Genomic DNA, 25,143 nt, shown 5'->3' on the forward strand with positions numbered 1-25,143 from the left:
TGTATCCTTACAAGGGGTGTTGCACAGTAACAAGTGGAATTTTAGCCATCAAGTATACCTTCTTTATAGACCATTTATTGTTTTTGGAAAGTGTTCAGTTCCTTCTATTGTTTTCCTGTCAATAAATGTTCACTGATGAATATGTTCTCCATGCTGATGACAGGTTTTACCTTTGGAGTAGACAAACAGAAAGGTGGTAAAACCATGCAAAGTCAACTGCTGCTATGCCTTACCCTAGCATGAATGCAAGACACTTCAGGGGTGTCATGCTATTTACTTCTGGTATTAAACTGCTCAGTAGCTGAGACTGTATACAAACCAGCTGCTCTTCTAGGTGACATATTAGTTGCTCCTATAGGAACACTCTCCATCCAAATCCTATTCAAGAATGCTACTGGGAACAAAGCTGGCTTGTCTCCATGAAACATTCACAGTATTGGAACACGAAGCTGATGCATTGTGTGCTATATTTTTCCTCTTCAGTTCGGGGAAAAATATCAGAAGAAAAGGAAGATGTGAGCCATCAAGTCTGCATCGCACCCACGTTGCAATCATGAACTGAGAACAAGATCTCACCACCAACGTTTTCAAGACCTGGCAGCAAATAGGAAAAACAACTGAACAACCAATGGCTGTGGACTCAGTCTTCGCAGCCAGGCTTCTTTCTGATATGAGTTTGGGCTACTCCCATAAAATCAGTCCAGCCTATGGGCCACTTATATTCAAGCTTGCTCCCAACCATTTTAGTGATTAAAGCATACGTGTCATCGCTTTCCACATGACCTCAGATTGCCAGATACCTGAATATGACTAAAATGGCCTGAGTGTGTTCAGTGGCAGCAAAAAATGATTCTCTGCTTTTTAGGCACATCATCTGTTTTAAAACAGAGTTCCTTTTAAAGAATCCCCTTGCACCTCCATAGAAAATCTATATGTTCTTCTAAGGTGACTTTGTTTAATCAAGAATGGTACCTGCATGCAGCCTCAGTTCTCTGTTTGTTACAAATAGCTCCTAAACTACATGCATTATAAAGCAGTTTTAAAGAAAGAAAATAGCTTGAAAGGAGTGAAGGCTTAAAGAGAATGCTATCTAAAGAATCGTTCATGCTAGCTCAACAGCTTTTAACACCCCTGAGACTGCTTTATTGCAAACTCAGAGGAATAGGAGATATGGATAATAGCCACTCATGGCTTTTATCTCACCCTCAATCAAAAAGCTTCTCTATCTGTTTTCTATTTTTCACCAAAAAGCCAGTCTCTTATGTGCTTGCTGAAGGCAACTGCCCACTTCTCACAGAAACCCTAAAAATAAGATGCAGTGGTGATGCAGTCCTACATAAACAATAGCTTGTTTTACAGAAGAAGTGCTCATTATATACTGTTTATAAACCAATCCCGGATGTCTTGTCTTACAAATACATCTGCATACAGTCGCCAGTTCTGGCAAGGACAGCAGAGAGCATGGTAAAGCAGCACAGATCAAGCTCACAACACTCCTACACAGTTCATGAAAATAGAGGGCAAGCAGAAGACTGAGACCCTTGAGTCTTTGCCTTGTCCACACTATTCATGGGCTGCAGTATGAGAACGCCCTCTGTTAAACATCATATGAGACAGGAAAGGCCATATAAATGATTGCAATGAGATAAGAGCTTCCATCAGACATTGCACCTTCCTACATACCAAAGTCAGTCTCTGGATACATCCCACTAGAAAGCAGGATTTGTAAGTTCAAAAATTCATGGCACAGAATAGCAATGTCTGTACATTAAAGATAGCTTACAATAAAAATGGATTTGCTCACTTGTTTTCCTGAACCTCTGCTCTTCTTCCGTCTGGAAATTCTTCCTATTTTTAGGATATTTCAGGACATTTTCAGGAACTTCCTATGTTTGTTTGGGTTTCTGGACCTCTGGCAGATGCAGTGAGACCTGAGTAGCAAAGCTGACAGACATCACAAATATTCTCACTATGTGAGTATACTTTACCATACAACACAGGTACCTGGCTACCATCTATCCTTATGCAGGACAGTGACCTGACAGGTACAGCTCTGTTTTCTCACCCATATCACAGATACCTGAACAAGTGCTTGATAGTTGGTCTTCATGCACAGTAAAAGTCCTACACATTCTGAAAATTTTGGGTTTGTTGAGCACATGCAGGGCATCCAGGGTTTCCACGGGTTCATTCTGGAAACACAATATCGTTATTGTTAGTACACCCAGAAAACCTCAAGCATTACATAAACACTTGAGGTGTGAGGTATAAGTCACTTCTGAAGGCATTTTAAATAAAAGATTTGAGTTGTATGGCCTCTCAGAGCCTCTACATCACTGTGCTGGCATTGCCACCTAGCAGCAGCATTCCCAGCCACAACCAAGCAAGCAAACAAGCAAACAAACAAATAGTTACCATCTTCTTTGCATTGTAGATGAACTCAAAAGAAAATACAGCTGCAATTAGTTGGCACGCAGCTGTTGAATTAAATCCTTTATTGGCCAGCTAGCAGAGCACTGAATACTGGCTTAAGCAGCAGTAGCTGGATTCAAAGCAAAGGATGCCAAACAAGGGGTTAAGTCTACACCTGTGTGCATGTTCATAATGTGTATTTTTTCCTGAACACATTATTAGTCTGTTAGCTCATTTATAGACTATAATGAAGTCATTCCGATGCCACCAGTATATTTTGCCAGAAAGCTGGCAATCTTTAATCTGCTTCCTCTACAGCATCTCACAAAGGAAGGGAGAAACCAAAACACCAACTTCAACTAACAATGAATTTATTTGCAGTGCTGGGTCCCAGCACATGCTGAGAAGAAAATTCTTTTGTTTATTCCCCCTCTCCATCTGATGGGCTTACACAACAAGCAAGTCACAGAGGATTCCTCAATGCAGCACAAAGTCTCCTCACCTTTTACACTCTTCTCATGGTCTGCGCCTGCTTTGAGCTTTCCTTTAGATGAAGCAACCAAAGATAAAGTTGAAAATTCTTTGAAAAAAGCCCTAGCTAATGAGTTGCTGTGCACATATGCTTTCCACATAACTGCCCATTTCCACACTCATATCTTCTTTGTGAGACAACAACAATATGCACTTAGCAGGGATTTCTAAGGGAAGTGTGCTGGGAAACAACGGTTGGCATGCCAACAAAGAGACTTTCTGCAGGAGTCAGGGGCTGTCAGGGATGTGGATGAGGACAGACAAAGAGGAGCCAATCCCAATCCAGTCTCACACTCACCGGTGTATGTGCATTTACGGATAAAAACAGGGGATAAAAAGTGCTTTAGTCAATCACTTCTCTTGTTTTCCTATTAAACAAAATTCACTGATGTTTCAAGCTCACATAGACAACATTCAAAGGTTATGTCCATGGGAGCTAAATGAGCTGAGTTTTCCTAGTTAACTATGACTGGGATGTAAGTCGGTCAAACAAGAGAAGAACAGCTAAGCCACATCTATCCAGCTTGCCACATACAATGGAACATACATCTTGTAAAAAAGCACCAAAAAGCACCAACAAGCACCTTCATGAGTCAGTGGCACAGGCTGCCCAGGGAGGTGGTGCAGTCACCGTCCCTGGAGGTGTTCAGGAGCCGTGTGGATGTGGCACTGAGGGACGTGGGCAGTGGGCGTGGAGGGGGATGGGCTGGTGGCTGGACTTGGTGATCTTAGAGGTCTTTTCCAGCCTTAGTGATTCTGTATTTCTGTGAAAGCAGAAAGGTGAGTCTGCCAGGAAGCTGAATCTGGGGACATATGGCTACCATAAACCCTTGCAACAATAACCTCATATTACAGCACTGGCAGTATAGCTGAATGCTGGCAGGGCTACTTGCTTTGGTGGATGATGTGCAGCTGCCAGCATCTTGCTGGCACACCACAGCAATCTGAGCATCTCCTCCCAGCACACTGCTGCATCATAGCCCTGAATTACATTCTTCTGCTCTCCCCCTGTGCTTTGATGTTGGTGAGAGAATCAGTAGTGGGTCTTAAATGCTGATAAAAATTAAGATGCTTGCTCATAGAATCATATCATAGATTCACAGAATGGCCTGGGTTGAAAAGGACCACAATGATCATCCAGTTTCAACTCCCTGCTGTGTGCAGGGTCACCAACCAGCAGACCAGGCTGCCCAGAGCCACATCCAGCCTGGCCTTGAATGCCTCCAGGGATGGGGCATCCACAGCCTCCTTGGGCAACCTGTTCCAGTGCCTCACCACCCTCTGTGTGAAAACTGTGCTCATAATATCTAACCTGAACCTCCCCTGTCTCAGTTTAAAATCATTCCCCCTTATCCTACCACTATCCACCCTCATGAACAGCTGTTCCCCCTCCTGTTTATATGCTCCCTTCAAGTATTGGAAAGCCACAATGAGGTCTCCCTGGAGCCTTGTCTTCTCCAAGCTAAACAAGCCCAGTTCCCTCAACCTTTCTTCACTGGAGATGTGCTCCAGCCCACTGATCATCTTAGTGGCCCTCCTCTGAACCCGCTCTAAGAGCTCCTTGCCCTTCTGTCCTGGGGCCCCAGGCCTGGACGCAGTACTGCAGAAGGGGCCTCACAAGAGCTGAGTAGAGGGGACATCATGCTGATGGAGCAGAAAGCATGGAGAGGCCAGGAAGGCACATAAGCAAGTGCAGATTGAAAGAGGAAGAGGCAATGAGTCTATTATGGGTTGCTTTTCAACAAAGCAAATTGTTTATTTTCTCTAAATTTATATGTGGCACAAACTGCACCAGTGGGGGGACTCTGATCAGATAAGGAGAAGAAGAATAGACTTGGAGCTTAAAGCATGTGAGCAGAACCAGACAATGACTCTTGTAAGTGGCCCTGACCACCCAGCATACTGGTGGGACCTTTGGGTGGGCTACTTGTAGCTGCAGCCTCCAAGACAAAAGGGCACTCCACTGTGGAGAAAAGGAGAAAGCCAAGGATGGGGGCCTTTTCGTACTTGATCACAAGGCACACTTGGCACAGCATGCGCGTACTGTTCATATGGCTGAACCCTGGCATGTTGCCGCTCCCTGTGGTCACATTAGCCTTGAGAGGCCCTGACAGTTTGTGGGCTCCCCCATGCTGAGACCCCAGTGCCTGGGCATACAGGATCCTCACAGAGAGCCTGGGGACAATTAGATGGCTCTGAGAAGTGGCCTTGAAAGCAAATTAAATGAGTCTCAGAGGAACAAAGCTGTGTGCCTGGGCTCAAGAAGAACACAAATAGGACATCTGTTCCCATATCCCAGATGTTTTCTATGCCCTGTGCATTGAACAGAGACCCAGTGCCACTGACCATTATTAGAGCTATCAGTGTGAGACAGAAGTGCCTCAACATCCACTCAGTTCTTGACAGCAAGGCATGCTCAACTTTGCACTTACGTGCAGCATGTAAGCATTAGATCCATCCAGTTCACCCTGAAGTGATAGAGATACACTATACAGCTTTCACGGATTCAGTGCAGAAGGAAAAACAAAACAAAACCAAACCGTGATTTTGACTAATAGCACAAGGAGCTCTTGTGCTGATCTATCCTATGATCACACTGTCAAAATAAAGTAGCACCTTCTGGATGTCAAGACAGCTGGAAGCTCTCAGAAAAATTCAGAACCTTCCAGGTCAGCATTTCCAGATGGGAAAAGAAGAGAGGCATATCCAGATGGAAAAACAAACCACAAATAATAACAAAAATAACAGATGTATGGCAGTCCTTTAGAGTCCTGAAACAGTGACTCCTATTGAGGAGCTTTGGTTTTGGCTGAGGAGCATAGCTGCTTTGAGACACTGCACAGGAGAGAGGTGCAGCACCGTGGTGCATGTGCAATGTAGATGGTGGTGGATAGGTGACTTTATTGTCACTAGTGCCAAAGGAAATGATTTAGATGTCTGAAGAGCAGAAACATCAACTTCTCTAGGCTAAATATTCTGTAGCTATCTCAGCCCACCATTCTGGGTAACCACTTGAATGTTCTTCACTCCTGCACTCCCTGGCAGCACCCACAAAAAGCATGACCTGCCACTAATTTTACCAGCAGTCAGATACTCAGACGCTGAATTGACACAATCAGCAGTCAAACAGGAAGAATCTAGCAGTGAAGGGAAATGAAGACTGAGCTCTTAAGGCCCAGGTTAACACTGTTCATCTTAAGCCAGCTTTCTGTTTTTAATATATATTCATTACATTAATTATTATTTCAATGCTGATTAACAAGAAAAATTGCACCAATTTCTTTCTAATCTTGCTAATCATGAAGGAAGTTATTATTGTAAACGCTAGTGAAAGCACTTCTAATTTTACATATGCTACATATATTTCCTATAGTATAAATACATACAAAGTATATTAGTCTCCAATTTTCTATCTATATATGTAGGTCACTCTGGAAGTAATGCCTACTATTTATTCCCATGGAAACTAAAGCAGATACAATAACACTATTCAATAGAGCAAATTCTCAGAAACAAAACACTATTTGACAAAACAGACACCACCATTAGCTGTGCATTTTCACCAGCAATGAGCAAGAGCCTGCATGCCATATACAGATAGGCACATGGCCATCTGGAAAACGGCTTGTCTTTCACATCACTGTCACCACTGCTGAAACACACCACTCATCCCTCACTGTGCTCACATCTACTGTTTGATCTCCATCAGTGTTCATTAAGTGTCAGTGAATGTCAGTGGGAGCCATTTTTTCCACATGGAGGAATTCAGTGACATACCTTTGCTTCATATGCACTTCCATGTCAGATGTCATTTTGTCAGATTGCCCTACTGCTGCCGTTTGTTGCATGGCAACAAAATGTAATGGAATATGAGTGGGAAGGTTAAATCTCTACTGCCATATCACCAACATCTGCCTCAGATGGGCCAATGAGATAAAATAGGAAGCATTACTTTTGGAGCAGCCCTCTTATATCCTTTCCATTCAAGATCATGTGAGTTCATAACTTAGTCAAATGTTTCAGTATTATTTGTGACATTTCTAACCCTATTATTTCCTGGCTTCTTGCCATGTGAGGATATATGTATACTAGTAGCAGCATGAACATACAAGAAAAGAGCTATCTCTAAGTCAGAGTACATTGAAAAGATTAAGTTCCAGCCTTCTCATGCTGCAAACTTGGCTAAGAAAGCTCTACATTTAAAAAGAAATTTAAAATGCTGCTTCAAGAATTACTGAAATGTCAAGCAGCATATGAAAGGACTCTTTTCATGTCATCTCTATGCCCTAACTCTTTTTGCATCCCTCAGGATTATCATTTTTTTAATTTTTTTTTTTTAACTTTAAAAAAAGCTCAGTCATCTCAAGTGGATAATTTAAATGCCAAGTCTCTGCCTGGATTCACATTTTCTAGTTCAGTTTTAAATCATTGAAAGCAGATTGAATAGGGTGCCCTGCTTGGCAAGTGCTGCTGTTCACCTACCACCAGAACTTCACTGTGGTCCTCTTCTGAAGGCGTTTACCCATTGCCTTGACAGAGACTACTCAGGAGAAGAAGGATGTTACAGGCCTGCTGTGCACCCTTTTGTCTCATCCTGCTACTAAATCTCTCTGCAAAAAAAAAAAAAGCCATCAGCATTGTGGGAGCCAGTACTGTTGAAAATTCTGTGGTCCTTTGGACCCTGTAAGTGCCAATTCATGTTCTGCTAACACAAACAAGCAAATGGCTTTTTCCTCTCAAATAACATAATTATTGCTTTTTATTTATTTATTTTGCACGGGACATTAAACTGTTGGACTTGTGTATCATCCAAGATCAAATTAAAGACAGCATGACAAGTTAGTATGTGCCTTCCCTGAAGAATAAGAAAAAACGTTGTTCCTGTACTTGCCAGCACCACCCACTTGTCTTGCCTGGAGGGGCCAAGTGACATTATCCAAGGTGAGTGCAGCTCACAGGTGCTTTCCAGTCCTGGGAATGCCATGATTTGCCTCACTGCTAACCAAGTCTAACCATGGCCATGCATTTTAAGAGTGGAAAAGTTCTCTAACAGCATTCCTGAGTCTCCTTGTTCCCACGTCTCCGCATGTCTTCCCACACCACACTCCCTTCAAGTTGGATCCGCTTTTAGTTTCCTCTGCAATTGGAAAGCAAATATTCCCCTTGGTCTGCTCCCAGCATAACCAATACCAACTCCAAAGTCCTAGTTAACTTCTGCTTTGTTGAGCAGGATATTCTTCCAAACATGCAGCAGTGGACCCAGGGGGCACAGCCATACCCTGCTGAAGAGATAAAAACAAATGCCAGAGTTTCTGCTGTATCAATACAGGTAGTCATGGTTGCAAAGCCATTGCAAGCTTTCTGGGTTTGAACATTTCCACAGTGGATTTGTAGTGCTCACGGAGGCCTCAGCACACTGAAGAGCCCGGCTAGTTGCACACCAAGGACACTGGAAGTCCAGCAGCATCCCAGCTCCATGCTCTCATTGTACAGAGCTCCACAAGACATTTCTCATTATTCTGAGTCCTGCTCCATCCTTCTCCCAAGACTTCTATGACCTGCCTCAGATGCACGTTAAGTGAAAGGGTGGAGGAACACAGCAGTGGTGAAGAACAGAGAAAGTATTAATATCTTCCATGGTCTGCACTTTATTTTCCAAATTAATTTCCAGTCTGACTCTTTAGCTGCAGTTGCTGTTTCCCAGATTGCACCTGGCTTGGGAGTTAAAAACGAATATATTGCTTGTTGCTGTTGGCAAATAGGTCAGACTTGCTTGCTCCAAAGTTTGTACTTGTTATGTATGTACATGTGAGTTTAATAAAGTTTGTTGTCTGTTTAAGCTCTGTTGTTGTCTGCTCAATTGTAGGGAAGTGGGAAGCTGTAACTGTGCCAGAAATTTTCTTATTGAAATCTAACAAAACAGTAAGCAATCTAAACAAACCAATAATATGGCACCCTGTGTCCCCAAAGCAGCACGCACTAAGAGCTTCATTAAAATTGATCTTGAATTCAGCAAGTAAATCAACACTCACCCAAGACAATACATTAAATTAATCAGGCACAAAATACCCCATACAGATCAGCAGGCCAAATGTTTTTCAAAAATAAGTGCAACTGCAACTTTCGGTTCCTGGTCCATATCAAAGTACCATGATGTTTCACCACAAAGCAGCACATATAATTAGCAATCAATTACTCATTAAAATTGCCCCATGAAGCAAGCATGTGAGCACATACAATGCTTCTAATTTCCTCTGGCTCACTGGGCTCTGGCCTGAACTCATTATAAAAGCACTTCTGGGTGTACTGAAAAGCAAAAGAGTTGGTTCGGGCTCAGGGCTCGCTCCCTTGGTTGGGTGAACTTGTGGTAGGGAAAGCCAGCCATGGCCAGGAGCACCAGCTCCTGAATGCTCTTGGGGTTAAGTCCTCTCTCCTGCCAGCATCCCCCACTGGCAAAACTGCCTCTTCTGTAGGATTGTAGACTTTCTGGGTATAGCTCCAAAAGCATGGTCCCCCTCAAAGTGTCCTGGCATACCAGTGCCTGTGTCACTGCAGCAAGGCCCAACTTCCTCTGGTCTGCAGATGCCTGATGTCCCCAGAGCTCATTGCCATGCACCAAAGAGAAGCACAGAGACTTTGCTCAGCAAATCCTCCCCAGCAAGGAAGAACTACTTGTTGCAGTTAATGTGTTTGCAAGCTTTGCAAACTGTTGAAGGATGACTGACGGCACCACTGCAACTTGAGAGTCATATCCGACACAGATATCATATTCACACAGATATTGGATATCTGTATTCCATACAAATATGAAGAAGACGTCTTTATTTTGAGGATGATGGAGTGCTGGAAAAGGCTGCCCAGAGAGGTTGTGCAGTTTCCTTCTCTGGAGATATTCAAGACTCTCCTGGACATTTTCCTACGTGACCTGCTGTAAGGAACCTCCTTTAGCAGGGGGTTGGACTCGATGTTCTCCAGAGGTCCCATTCCCATCTAATCCCTACAATTCTGTAATACTGTGATTCTGTGATCCTCTGGCATTATTTCCAGTATTCCCCTGCTCCTGCCTGCTCCGAAATGACCCTCACCCAGCATCTGTCACAGTCAGCCTAACACTTGATTTTCCAACACCAGGTGAAGCATCTGTGCTCTGCAGCCGCACACTGCTTACCCTACTCTTGTGGTGCCAATGGCTTTTACCAGCAAAGGGCTCCTCCAGGTTTGGAAATCTCAAGGAAACCCACCAGGTTCCCAGAATATCCACAGGCAAGAATTAAGTAAGTGACACTCACAAGAGCTGTGAAAGATGCAAACATAAAATAACCTGATCACTACAAAAACAAACTAACAGGATTCCTCAGGGGCTAATGGGCAGTAAGGAACCATTACTAAGAAATCACACTGAGAAAATAGAGTCAATAATTGTGACTGAAAACCACGGACATACTTAGCAAAACCTGCTGTCTTTAAGAAATATTGCTGCCTCTTAGTGTGGTACATCAGCTGCGCAACAGCAGAAGGGCTCACCTGTTTGGGAGGCTGAGCTTGCAGGTTCTGAATCATTACAGCCATTTCTGTGCTATGCAGGAGAGCCCAAGGTTCCAGAAAGCCTGCTCAGACCATGGGCTGGTAATATGGGTTGAAAGACAGCCTTCCAGGGAGAATTCAGAAAAGGGAGCTCAGCCAGGTGAGTCATGGTCTTGTTTTATGCCACTGGCTTTTCAAATAGACACCAAAGGAAAAAAAAAAATATTGGCACTTTATTTGCTAGAAGAACAGCCTAGAAGTATTACAATTAAAAGGAGTGATTGAGCATTGACATTCAGTGTTTCCATTTTTCAACAATTTCTGTGGGGTTTTTTTCTTCTTTTTTTTTTTCCTTGTGGTCTTTGTAAAAACACCAGAATAATAGCAATTTATTAAGAACTGGCATTCAATCAAAATAGTTTCCCTTAATGTGAATGCTCTTACTGACATTGTAAAATTTATTTAGAGTTTCTGTTTTTTCTTCTGTTCATTGTTTGGATGTACCATAGGACTCCAATAAAAAAGGTTATTTATGCTAAACAGATGTACTGTGAAAAGCCAGATGCAACAGGGATGATAACCAGCAGCTGGACAGGCCCTAGCAGATAAGCTGCCTTTGACTGTAGGTTTTCTTGCCATCTGTAGTTGTTATAGCAACTTAAAATAGAACCATAGAATAGAACCATAGAATCATTAAGGTTTGGAAAAGACCTCTGAGATCACCTAGTCCAACCGTCAGCCCATCCTCACCTTGCCCACTGACCATGTTACTAAATACTACTACCTTTTCTTGAACACCCTCAGGCACAGTGACTCTACCACCTCCCTGGTCAGCCTGTGTCATTGCCTCACCCCTCTTTCTGAGAAATGTTTCCAAATATCCAACTTGAACCTCCCCTGGCACAATTTGAGGACATTACCTCTCATCATATCACTGATATCTGAGAGATGAGGCTGACCATTGCCTTGTCATGACCTCCTTTCAGGTGGTTGTAGAGATTGATGAGGTCTCCCCTGAGCCTCCTCTTCTCCAGACTGAATAATTCCAGTTCCCTCAGCCACTTCCCACTAGACCTGTGCTCCAGACCCATCACAGATTTATTGCCCTTTTCTGGACATGTTCCAGGACCTCAATGTCTTTCTTGTAGTAAGGGATCCATAAAACTTCCATCATTCACTCTGCTCACAAGTACATGGAGATGCCTAAGGCAGAAGTCAAAGTCTGACGAGTGAAGTGTCCATCAGCTCTAAAGTGCTGTGCTTTCTGAGAATCCTCATATCTCCTAATGGCTTTCTCATTTGAAAAAGAAAATAAAACGAGTTTAAGACAAACCAACACGTAAAGCCTAGGATAATCTAAGAAAGTTGAAGTGCTGCCTGGATTTACCTCAAACATATCCAGCTCCAGAGCTAGTCCTTCTAGGCCAAGTGGAGTATGTCTTGCTGCTGCCTAATGCTTGTAGATGAAGCAAATACATAATCTATTCCTATTCAGAAATGTTTACAGAAACACAGTGTGCTTACAACAAGGTGCACTCAAACTGCGTTCCCTGGTGCCTCAGTTGGACACAGGCCCATATTACAGTGCTAAAGATCAAGTAAGAGACAAACACATGGAACCACACAGTGTCCAGAGCTGCCAGACACCTGATCCCTGTGCAGTAGGCAAAGAAGGATGCAGGATGAATGGCACAGGTGTTCTATGTGAGGTTCATGATTTCTTCTCTCTTTTGACCACCAAGGGAGCCAGGGCCCAAAGAGTAGGTGGTCTGAATCACGCGTCACTCTTTCAGCCAAAGACATCAAAGTGGGTGAGCAGGATACAGCTGGATACTCCTACTTTCTCCTAAATATGAGCGGTGCCTCTGGCTCTCTTCCACAATTCATTCCATTGACATTGTTTGGTCTTCATCCTATAAAGCATTCATTTAACTCGGAGGGGAAGAAAAAGTCAATTAAAAGGAAAAAAAAAAAAAAAAGAAGAAGCGCAACAATGAATTTTTAACATATTGTACCAAATAGAAAGCTGGACCAGGTGCAGACTCATGATTAGAATCAAGTGATGGGAAGAGGTCCAAAGCGTTCAGCTGAACTGATTGCAAAGCCCTGGCTTTCAAGACTGTATACAATAAAGCAACTCATTAATAGCTCGACTTTCACCTTCCTGGCAACAGATGAGTCATGTATTTGAGAAGGTCAGTGCCTTGGATTTTAAGAATGGAAGAGATCGGGATCACAGGCCAGACAATTTTTTTCAGCATTAAGATAGCATACGGCTAATAATTCTGTCTACCTACTGCCTTAGTAGCTTCTGCAACACCAGGTCAGAAGGGAACCACTGACCCAATGTACAGTTAAGTGTATCAGCCTCAGTTATAACAGCATTTTGGTAAGATCTGAGTATACATTGCCTTTCTTATGTATCTCACTTTCCTTATCTGTGGCCAAGCTCTCCACTTCATAGAAGAGATTACATTGGAATAAAGTGATCTGTGTTTGCAAGATAGGCACTGTCTTTTCATTATCTCTAAAGCCCCAAGTCAGCAAAGTGATTAACCTTCTGAGAAATGCTCACTCCTTTTTGTAATGCCATTTGATGTCACACTTAGAGCATCAACAAAGCAGGAGAAGTAATCATTTAAAGTATGAGGTAATTTGAACTGATTATTTGAGCAGTCCCAACAATATTTTGACAGTTATTTTCAAAGCACAGGGAAGCAATTTCTTCACTGCATGATTAGACAGAGCAAGAGAACTCCACAGTTGCAAAGCTCAAATTTTCACCATGTTTTTTGGGGTACGTAATGAATGCATGTTGTATTATATATGTTAGCACATTGCTTGGACGGAAATGATTGATAAATCTTCTTGAAACCAATTAAGGGGGAAAAAATAGATAGGAGAGGACTATGTCAGGTCCTTCCTCCACACAGGAAAGTAAGATGCATCCAGGGAAGCTTCCAAATAATACACTCAATTTTCACATACCTCCTCCACCCACTCATTATGGGGTCATTGGAATGACTTTGCTAGCTTCTAATATTTCACTGGCAAGAAAGATTCCTGGGAAGTAAAGAAAGTGTCCAGGTGACAGAATTCCAGATATTCACCCTTCATATCTTCTTCAAAAATTTTTGGAGAGAGAAAATGCAGATCAGCCTCCAAGCTACATCTTCTTTCCTGAGGTAGAATTGTGGTCCTTTTTCTCAATACTAGGTTTGGAAGACATCTCTGACCCCTTGGGAGAGAAAAGAAAACCACAGACTTTCCCAGAATAACCACATATACCCAAGCTTCCCTTCCCTAGAGGAGAAGAAGAGGGACTCAAAACCTCTAAGATTGCTTTAGAACTCCTATGGCACTTAGCCAGAAATTTAAAAAAGAGTTCATGTGGCCATAAATCAACTGAACTGGTCAATGTGCAGAGACAACTGACCAAAAAGACTCACCCAATGCTAGATGATTCACATTTCTGAGAAAGCCATGAAACAAAGGATTTTGCCTTAAAAAGCAATGGGTTGCTTGACTTTTCTTAGAGTCATAACATACTGCATGAACTTTTATGATTACAGAGACAAGCATAACTGTATTAATGAAGAAACTTCTTCCATGTGTATGCGGGTATTTCCTTCAGTGCTGGCAAAATGACAAGTACACACCAGGTGACCAAAACCTCAACATCCTACACACATAGCCAAAAAAATTCTTGCGCAAATATTCTCAGAAACTCTTCTGTCCTCCTGAAAGATAATGACTAGAATATTTTTGCCTGTTGTATGTCCTATCCCCATGGATTTTTTATGTTGGGAAACCGTGTATCTGCCTCCTTTAAAATACAGTTCCTTTCCATGTGACTATGGAGAACATTCTTCTGGAGGCAGAAGTAATGATTCTGATTGTCTCAACTTATATTTTAATAGCAATTGACTTCCAGAGTAAGCAAAGCCATTCTGAGAAATCAGTAGTCCTGAAGACACATACACTCAAAATGGATTCACAAAAGGATGTTTTGGAATAGAATAGGTAACTTATATTATTTTTTTAGGAATAAACATAGATACCAGCAGCAAATACTAGAGAATGTCAAATATGCTTAAGAATACTGTATCTGATTGGATTCTCCATTGCTTGTAGACATGCTATGAATTGAGAAGAAAGGACTCTCATGTTGTTTCCTACATGTTCTAGTCTTTTCTTAGCTAACAAACAGCCCTCTGTGTTATCCTTGCCTCTGCTGTCCTGGGTTAGAGTCGCCAATGTTGTATTTTAAACATTTTCGCAGGAAAATATCCTTATGCTCTCCTCTCTGTTCAGCAGGGTGGCAGGATCAAGTTTCCAGATGACCTTCAGTAATCTATCATTTAAAATGTCAGTAACTCACACAGTCCTGTGACTAGAGATACTCACAGAGTCTGTAAGTCACGCTGTTCTGCGGCCCATTGCATGGTAGATCCCGTGAATGGAGAATGAGAACTAAGCAGTGTAAGGTTCAGGCCCACATTGTATGACATATGGTCACAAGTTGTGTGAAAGTTGCTAAAGTCTGGAGATTGCCTCTCTTTTCTAGCAGACACATCCTAATTTATGGCAATGGAAATGCCTTTGAAGATGCTATTACTGGTGCTTTCTGGGTTCTGTCTTTTCTACAAAACAAAAATTGAAGATACCCACCTATGAAATCTGTATTCTCCATTAGGTCATCACAGCATCAGCGAAGCAACCGTGAGCATGATTTTTGGCTGTTGGGTCATGTCATTACATACAACTTCTATGCCTTCTGGGAGTAAAAACTGATTAGTTCATAGATTGATGGCTAGCAGATTGACAGTTAGTGGGCTTAATGCAATAGTGATGCAGGATTTTGTGAGATTACTTGAATGCCTCTACTTGTTTTAAAAATCCTATTCAACTTCTGGTTACACTGCTTAGTGAGGCAGCAATGCAAAAGCATAGGTAAGAAGCAAGGTATTTTACAAAACCACAAGACAAAATCTGGAGTGTCACAGATCAGATTAAGCAGAATTATGCAGAGTTATAGGAGATGGCCCACGTGTATCTGATGCCGCTTAGTGTCCAGGAAAGAAATCATGCAAGGTAGTTTTCCAATATAGCATAGCACTGGGAGTAAGTTACCCAACATAGCCCTTCTAGTTTAATACTCTAAAATTCCTTCAAGCTTCATATAGGGCGTAGGGCAGAAATCTTAAACTTTGCAAAGAAGATTCATTCTGTACTGGTTACTACAATAGATAAACACTTCAGAGTGCTTTTATTTTTAAAGTTGCCCTCTGTTTTCCTGAAACTAAGAAATTTGCAAGAATCAACAAGTCAGAGAAGGCATCTCTTGCTTCGTGAACAATGCAGTTACTCTGCATTACAAGGTTTCACTAGTGCTTTTTAACTACTGGGTGCTTTCTAAATTGGAGACCAGACACACTGGTCAGCAAAATGAAAAGACAGAGCTTCAGGCAGTATTCAGTTCATAAGTACCTGCCAATTTGTTTTGCAGTTGCACTGTTATTTAAAAATGACAATGCTGAATTAAAAGTTTCAGTTGGGTACGGAACTTTGCAGCTCCATAGCACATCTGCCAGGGCTCTCTATCTGCCAGCCCATAAAACATCCTGCGATCAAGCGAGCCAATATAAATTAACTGGGTTTGTGGTCAAGTGGCATTCACAGCTGAATTATGTGTAGAAATCCTGAGAAGGAACAGCAGCAATATCCTTTATACCTGTAAAGTATACTGAAAATAAAGAAATAAATACTCAGGAAAAAAAAATAGGACAAATACACTCACTGTTCTCAAGTTCTTTTTTATGAGGTTGAGCAATATTTATTTGAAAACTGTAAAACCACAAGTACTTGGCATCTGCCCTCTTTGATCACAGCATAGTTTAATGTAGGACAGGGGCATCATTTAGCTGCTTTTAGCAAAGTTAAAATTGGCCCTTTGAATCATTACATTCTTCTCTCAAACCCATCTGCACATGGATGTGCTGAGCCACCACTGTATTTTTAAATGAATATATATACACCTCCTCATGTTTTCTTCCTTGGCTTTCCAATTTTGTGAAGAGACAGCTGAAGTCAGTTGATCAATCACTGGCAAAAATGGCTGAAAAGTCAGCAGCACACATAGCCACAGATGTTGCTTTCTTTGCCTTAGCTTGCAAAACTATCCAGTTGTCATCCAGCTTCCAGACAGGTAATGAAGATCGATTAACATTGTTTTAATAGATTGAGATCATCATTTCAACAGAGCTTGTGGAGAATCATCATTATTTTATTAGGCCAAACCAGGCATCACTGCAGTTTTCCACTGAGAAAAGAAAATGATCTTGGCTTCGGAAGCAGTTTTTCCTCACTAAAGGCTAAACCAAAACAAACCAAGACAGTTCTTCAGGATCTGTCCAGAGATGATTTACTCTTAAGACAGATAACTTGTTCTAATGACTTTCATCACAAAACAGTGTTTTCATATTCATCCATCTGCTACTTCTGCTTCCCTGTAACAGGTTGGCCAGTATGCATGGCTATAAACTGTGAAGTGGCCTGGTCGTCTGTACAAAGAGAAAGCTGTGTTAATGACCTAGGGACAGGTGATTACTTGACTTGCAGCCATTTGGTGCTTTTCCTCTTAAAAATTATCCTGAGCCATGGGTGATCTCAGGTGTCAGCAGCTCTTCCAACCTGTGTCTGCTTTCAGTGGGGTAAAGGACATGGCCAGAGTGTATTTGTATTTCAGTGAGAACCAGCTCCCGAATGGTTCTGTTCTCAAGAAATTCACTTCATCTAAAAACTGACCTTCATCAAACAAATATCATTTCATGTACGTATTTTTCTTTGTCAGCAAAGCTAAGTTTTTAATAGAAATGTTTCCATTTCAAGACAAATATTCCATACCCTGATGGTTGTGGTATTGCGTTTGGCATGTGGAGTCCTAAATTCAAGTCACTCAGACTGAAGCACAGTAAAGGTTTGGAACAAAAAAAAATTTCAGGCAAAGCAAGGACTTGAAACCAGATTTCTTGTATGCCAAGCCAGTATCTCAATCATCAGGCTTTGAATTATAGAGGTCTTGTCCATGTGCCAGCCAGCCCTGAAAGCAACTGTGGGAGGAAACTTTCAGACCAGCTCTAATCACTGTAGTAGGAAGCAAAATGACACTGGATTTTATTATATCTGGCTCTACAACCTTGGCTCCTTATGAGATATCCTAATGCAAGCTTCTTCAGTTGAGGGCCTGAATCATGTAACTGATTTCTCCCCTCCCATCCTGATGGACAGGAGGAATATTAGTATCATTTTTGCTTGCCTCATAACGGGAAAAACTTTTTTAAAGGAGCAATCAGGCACTGGAATGGTCTTCCTAGGGAAGTGGTGGAATCACTTTCCCTTGTGGTGTTTGAGGAACGTGTAGATGTGTTATAAGGAACATGTTTTAGTGGGCAACATTGGGGGTAGGTGGACAGTTGGACTAGATGATCTTAGAGGTCTTTTCCAACCTTAATGATTCTATGACTCTACATTCAGTGCATGACTTCTATGAAATTAACTTGGACTACCCAGTGGAACAAAGATTGTTGTTGTTGTTAAAGCTGGGTGCCCACCTCAGTGAAATTCAGTAATGTAAGAACTGTTTCCATATATTGGAAATTTACTAGTTTCAAATATTCCAAAAACACTAGAAACATTCCAGTACTACAGAAACACCTAGTATTGGAAAAATACAGACGTCAGAAACAGCAAAAATTGACCTATTATAGACATATGCCCATGGTTTCCATGTTTGTATTCTCTAGCAGAACATAGATCCTATATGGCGTGAAAACAAAATCATTGTTTCTTGGTGACTTATATCTTAGAATGTTTCCATCGTAAATCTCTTCACCTTTCTCACTGAAGAAGAGTGTCACTCAAACTTACTACCTTTAACTGCACTGCAACAGTCCCATGCACGTAATCTTGGAATAGAGGAGATCATGAAAGTCATGCACCCGATGTCTTGCACAAGATTTCCAGGTCAGTTTAGCTTAATGCAAGTTATGTATATATATATATATACATATACATATATATATTAATTTTTTTTTTTTCTGTAATAGTGATTCCTGCTCATAAGAATAAATATTTATCTCCTGAGAGATATTTTGTATCACTGGATAAACTGGAAATGCCCATTTGCCATCTAAGAAAAAACAGCATTAGGTGTGCTATTAGGTTTGTTATCCTCTTTGTTATGTTGAGTGGGACAGATGGACCAATTCTTTGCATAACAGAGTGTCACTACTCATTTATTCACACAACCCCTTCTAGTGGGAGTAGCTGAAGTCTTGAAGCAGCCCCTCCATAGCAGCACTGAGGGGCTTTGACTCATCCCAGTGAGATACAGGACACCTACCAGAACTGACTTTGTACTTGTTTGCTGCAGGCTCCCTGTATGATGGGTAAAAGAAAGGGATATGGACAATGCTGTGTGCAGTACACTAACAGCTTCTTTTATCTGTTGATTCTACAAGACGGCTCATCAGAACTTCTCAGTCCCACCTACAGTCTTATTAAAACTGCATCAGAGTAGCCAAACGATGTCACTTTTGAGGTAAAAATGAAGTCCCTGGAGCTTCAAACTTATCTGGACACAAAAGAAAGAGTTACCCCTTTTGCTGAACCAGTGTGACTCTCCTCCCTTTAAGCCCTAGCCCTCCTTGAATCCCTGCACATAGAATCCTTGAATCATAGAATATCCCAAGCTTGAAGGAACCCACAAGGATCATTAAGTCCAAATCATGGCTCCCCACAGGACTACCTAATACTCAAACCACATTTTTGAGAGTACTGTCCAAACACTTCTTGCATTTCAGCAGGCTTGGTGCTGTGACCACTTCTCTTGGGAGCCCATTTGAAACTTGGGAAATGGAGATGATCATCAAGACTAGCTGGACGTATCATTATTTCCATAGAATCACTGCCAGCCAGTTGATAATACGTACCCAAAGTTACCTCCGGGATTCTGAAAATGTCTATCCTTCTCCTGAGATTGTGAACAGGCCTTCTTCTCATTGCTGAAAGGTTCATAAATTGGTTGGCCTCTTCTCACATACAACAGGGCTGTTATGGCCATTCCCAATTGCCCCTCAAAACCTGTGCTACCAGCCATACTCTTAATGACAGAAGAATGCACCAATACTACCTGATGGCTTCAGACAGCCCAAAGGCTGGGTTTGGTCTACATAGTTCTATGTCAATGTTAGGAGACATTACGGTGGTGTTTCTTCTTCACTTGCCAATCTTTTTAATTTTAAAGGTTAGATGCCTTCCCGTATTCTGTAGCACTAAGTCCCACATACCACACTGCCACCATGAGAAGATATCCAGAGGCATGTCCAAAATGTCAGCAGGCAGCACAGACAAACAATCAAACAAAATATTTTCTCTCCCACGCTTGGCTCTTATGCCTTCAGAGGCAGCTTCCAGGCCACCCACAGATTCAGGTTCTTTCGCCTTTCCCTTTCATCCTGCCTGCCCCTTTCATCATGTCTGTCTCTCTTGTCACTCCTGTTCCTGCTTTTTTTTCTCAGTCCTTTGCAGGAAATACCTAACAAATTTCTGACTGAGCTGGAGAGTTGTATAGAGCTGATCACCAACTGGCAGGTACTAAAGGGAGACAGCTGCAATTCAAAGGAACAGTAAGTCCATTAACAAAGGCTGGAGTATCCTTGTACAGTGATTGTAACATTTAAGCTTATCCCAAAATTCACAGCATACCTGGTCTGCTTTTACAATGAGCAGCTCTCGTGTCAGAATAAAAATTGCACCGCAAATTGAAAGGATGGCCAGCAGCCAAGTGAGAATATACTTAACACTTCTCTATTAACAGCAAGGGCAGCAAAGCTATAAAGGAGTTATTGCTAGTTCAGTAAGTTTACAGCACAGAAAAAGTTGCTGCTTTTCTGCTGTTAAAGAAAAGCCTTTGAACAAAGGAAGGAGACAGAGTGATGCATGGATTTTCCCAAGTTGGCAGTACCACAGAGGTAAGGCACTAGGTCAGGGTCCAGTCTGGATCAAGGCATCCCACATGGTCCCTCAGAGAACATCCACTCTCTTAGGCAGGGAGAAAGACAGACATCAGAAGAAACACAACAACACTGCACTGCAGGGGAGGCAAGGAAGGTAGCCAGTGGTCTGAGTGGGAAGAAAACCAAGGAAAGTCAGCTGCCTCGGACACAGGAGACAGAAAAGACTGAGGATGTCAACACAGATGAGGTGCTGGTGAAGAGGAGAGGGGGTGGAAGGAGGGAAGGCTCAGCCCAAAAACAGATTCCCACATCTGGCCAAGACACTGATCCTGGCCACATGAGGTCTGTGTAGGGAGGAGGAGTGGAAAAAAGGAAAAATAATGGTCCCAAAATTAGCTAGGGGAGACATGCACAGGAATGGTCATCAAGATGTAGACCCAGGTGTGTATTTCCAGCTGCTTAGCTGCTCTTTGGTGATGGTTTGTGGACACGTGCTGAGCTGTTCCCACAGACAGCATGAGTTGGTTGACCCCATCTCCAATGAAAGACAGGGAAACCACCTCTGTTAACACCGAATGGTTTGGGTAGGAGGGTACCTTAAAGCCTACCCCAACCCTTGGCCATGGTCAGGGCTGCCGAGAGCCCCATCCAACCTGGCCTTGAGCACCTCCAGGGATGGGGCACCACAGCTTTTCTGGGCAGCTGTGCCAGTGCCTCACCGCCCTCTGAGTGTAAAGTTTCTCCCTAACATCTAACTTAAATCTCCCCTCTTTTAGTTTAAACCATTCTCCCTTGTCCTATCACTATCAGATCATGTAGAAAGTTTGTTCCCTTCCTGCTTGTAAGTTCCCTCCAAGTACTGGAAGGCCACAGTGAGGTCTCAGGTTTATCAGGTTGAGTAAGCACACCTCGGCAGGGCTTTGGGATTTGCTCTACTTTAGTAGAACTTTAAGTAATTTATTTATCCATGTTCTTGGATTAAATTACCTATAAAAGGTTTCATGAAAGGTCTGTAGCGTCCAAGAGCAAAAAGACTGACTCTGGGTTCTTCTACAGTCAGACAGGTGTAAATATGTAACAAAACAAAACAAAACAAACAACAACAACAACAACAACAAAAGGCAACTAGAAGAAGTCCTTACAGCTTTGGTAACTTTTAGAATCCTGGAAAAATAGCAGGTGGTTTCAGGAAGGAGAAGAAAGGTTACAAACTGTTTAAAGTACAAAGCCAGGCAAATAGTAGATGAATACGAAGCCAGAGAGGGATTCATGTCAAGAAAGCAAATTGCAATTTAATTATGTGGTGTTACTATAATTTGAGTTGATTTCAGTAGACAGATGACCTCTCCATAGTATTTGTCATATCCTTGCAATCTCTCAATTAGCTGCTGCCAATATCTAGCCCAGGTGACTAAACGTATAAATAAGGTCTTGAGTTATCACTGATTATTTGAAAATATTTTGTATTAAAACTGTGTGTGCAGAGACTGCGTAACTAAACAACAACAAAAGGTATTCAATACTTCTAACTGCTGTAGCTGTTTTTCTTCCAAACCAGGTTGAAAAAAAAAAAAAAAAAAAGAGAGAGAAAGAAAGAACAAAAAAGGAGGTGGAATTAAAAACTAACATTAGTCCAAACCCTTAGAGAGCAACATGTAACAGCTTGAGACAAGTAAAGCATGCAGAATTTGGCACTGAATATAGTGCTACAAAACAAGGAACATACACTTGAGCGCATTTCCAGATCTCCAAGGAAGAAAAATACCTAATGCCCAGAGTGGATTAGCTGAAAGGATCCTGGACTGCTAGATGTATTTCCCAGAGAAAGACTCTAGCAGACTTTTGAAAGTGCAAGAGGTAACCCTGTGAGCAGATCCCGCTCTCAACAGTATGGCAGGAATGGGGCCTAAATGCTCACTGGCTGTATCAGAGATAATACAGCAGAAAGCAAGGCCCCTTTGAGAAGTTACATACATATATTCCCTTGTTATAAATACTTCCAGGTCCTGAAATAAATAGACAAAGAAATACATATTTGCTAGTTTATTAGTTTTAGTATTTCCTGCTGTCCTTTTCCACCACTGGTAAATGAGATTTGTCTCTGCTACTCATGGGCACCATGAATCTTTTCAACCAAAAAGAGCATCTTGGTCACTTTCTCCCAAAACTCAAGATACCATGCACTTGATTCAATAAGGAATAGCAGCTTTTCCCAGCCCTGTGATTTAGTCATTCTAATTTATGGTTCTGACAACAACACAAGGAATCATTTTTTCCCTTATCTTTTGAATATAGGCCTCAATGAGAAGAAATCCCGTCTATTTCTGAGACCTCACATGTAGTTTTCTGCTTTCTATAGGTAATACTGCTGATACCCTTGTGTTCCACATCAGAAAAATGAAACGTTTGGGTCATTAGCAGATAATATAACAAGTTATGCGGTAGGAACAGACATCTTAATTATGGATGTAAAACCACCACTGAAAATTTGTGGGGAACAAAACTTGTGCTGCTACATGACTTCTCCACATTTTGTGTGAAATTTACACATGTGAAAAATGTGTTCCTTGGACCACAAGAAACTCTACAGTCCTGGGTTCCTTTCAGAAAAAGAAACCTGAGAAGGAAAAGGAAACCATTTGCCATCTTGTTTAACATGGCTAATCTAGAGACTAATTATGATTTCAAGTCAAAAGGTATTTCAAAAGACTCTCCGGTGCCATGCCAGCATGGGTTTAATGTTGGGTCGAACCATGGGAGCAGATGTGGAGACCCTTCACTGAAGGAGTTTGTTACATTGCCTCTCAGGAAATAGCCTCAGAACTGGGATACTGAGACAGGCATTTGGTTTTGGTGACAATCCCACTTACAAGTACATTGCCAAGCAATAGTCAACACACACCAAATTTATCCAGGAGAAATATTTTTTCACCCACATTGTTGGCATTACAGGTTTGAAATCCAAGGCAACCGAGGGTATCAGTAGAAGAATATGAAGATCTATGGCCTGCCAGAACAATTCTTAATATTTGCAGCCAGCTCCTGGGAGATTCACATGGCTCCTTCCTGGGGTATTTACTAGCCTCTCCCATTGCATCTTACTGGGGACACATTGGATACAGAGCCTCTAGGAAATCTCTTGGGTTACCACCACTGCCAGAGGAATTCATCTGGCTTACAATGCACCCGGTTGCTGACTCCAAGAGGCTCCCAGGAGAAAAAGGGAAGCCAACACAGGCCTCTGCCATGAGAATACTTCTCACAGTCTGCTCCAGCAGAAATAGACCAAAGCAGCAATTTCATGGCAACTTCCTACTTTTCCTGGATGCTTTTAGGGACTCATGGACATGCCTGGATGCATGGGCTGAGTAATATAGAAGCAACCTAAGAGTTGTCCACGAGTTTGAAGAACTGTTCTGGCTATTGCAAGCTACAACTTATTGAGTGGTTAAGGTTATTGTGGCCTACCAGGCTGAAGGTCAGGCTCCCCAGTTAGAGCTAAAACAGCACTAATCATAAGGACCAAGTATGAATCTCATTGTGTTTCACTTGGTGCTCAGGGCAAGTCCAGGCAAACTGGCATCTCTTGTTGTGGGGTTGACGGGGAAGCACAGTTTCAAGCTCCTTCCTCTGCATCTTGGAATGGATGATAGCTTCAAAATATGGGTTTTAGGAGGAAGACAGCAGCATCTTTACTCCAAATGGCTCCTACATGGGATCTCTAGATCCTAGCTCTAAATTAGAGCATTGAAAGTCACGCCCACTTTATAAGGCAATGAAATTCACTCAGTGTCTAGCTTAGGTCTCAGTTGTGGTTATCTGGAGATGTTCCTCAGGCAAAAACAAAGGTAAAATTAAAGAGAGGTAGTAGAGACAAAGAGTGTTCCTGCCCTGCAGATCACCAACAGTTATGGCGATGCCTGAATGATCCTGAACAACCAGGTTGTAGGCCACGCAGAACACAGCTCAACCAGAACTAACTTTGGTGTTTCACTGCCATTCATTTTTTATGATCACCCTGTGGCTCATAGCTAGGACAACCAACAACGTTCTTCTTCAGTGCTCTCTATTTCAAGCTTTTTGATAGCCTTGAATAAGGTGTCAGAAACAAGATACCCTCACTATGCAGTGAAGCTAGCCAAGTCAGATGCAAACAGACAACCTGAGAGAGGTAAGGAAATACTACAGAAAATATATCTATCTACAAATAGCCAAAGAGGTAGATCTGAATTCATAAATACACTAAAAAGTTGCTAATCTCCTTTCTTACATTAATATTTAACTAGAAATGGTAAGAAAATCCATTTATGTGCTCATCAAGCTGTGAAAGCTATTGTAGAAGAGCATGAGAGAGATTAAGTGAGATACAAACACATTTTCTTAGCTATGTGGTGTTCATGCTAATATATCAAGGGAGTTACTCAATCGGCCATGCCAATAATTCTTCCTTATTTGTGAGGGACTAGAGGAACTGGAGTGCTAGAGGAGAACAAAATGCAGATTTTCAATAAAAGGGGAGGTTCTATTATTACACTGGGCATCTTGATTGTGTCTCTTCCTAAATGTACATATTGTGCTTTCCACAATGGGTTCTGATCATGGTGGTGCATTTAGATGCTTTCAAAAATAAAACCAACAAAAATTACAAGCAATTAAC

General features: G+C 41.9%; 1 protein-coding gene across 8 annotated transcripts in view; it reads right to left on the reverse strand.

The window, feature by feature from the left end:
* The window catches only part of KCNE2 (potassium voltage-gated channel subfamily E regulatory subunit 2), a 121,932-nt gene that overhangs the window by 36,617 nt on the left and 60,172 nt on the right, over positions 1 to 25,143 (reverse strand). For 6 of the 8 annotated variants that reach the window (XM_052673879.1, XM_052673886.1, XM_052673884.1 and 3 more), the window contains exons 1-3: positions 7,426 to 9,654; positions 2,081 to 2,192; positions 1,805 to 1,944 (exon numbers count right to left, since the gene is read on the reverse strand). The exons of 1 other annotated variant lie outside the window; for it this stretch is intronic. The gene's annotated coding sequence lies outside the window, so the exon portion shown is untranslated. Of the gene's footprint in view, positions 1 to 1,804; positions 1,945 to 2,080; positions 2,193 to 7,425; positions 9,658 to 25,143 lie in introns of those variants that run through there. One more of the 8 variants, XM_052673882.1, reaches the window with a different exon arrangement.

Source organism: Tympanuchus pallidicinctus, unplaced genomic scaffold (assembly GCF_026119805.1).
Source record: "Tympanuchus pallidicinctus isolate F22 unplaced genomic scaffold, pur_lepc_1.0 scaffold14, whole genome shotgun sequence".
In the NCBI taxonomy this organism is placed as follows: Eukaryota; Metazoa; Chordata; class Aves; order Galliformes; family Phasianidae; genus Tympanuchus; species Tympanuchus pallidicinctus.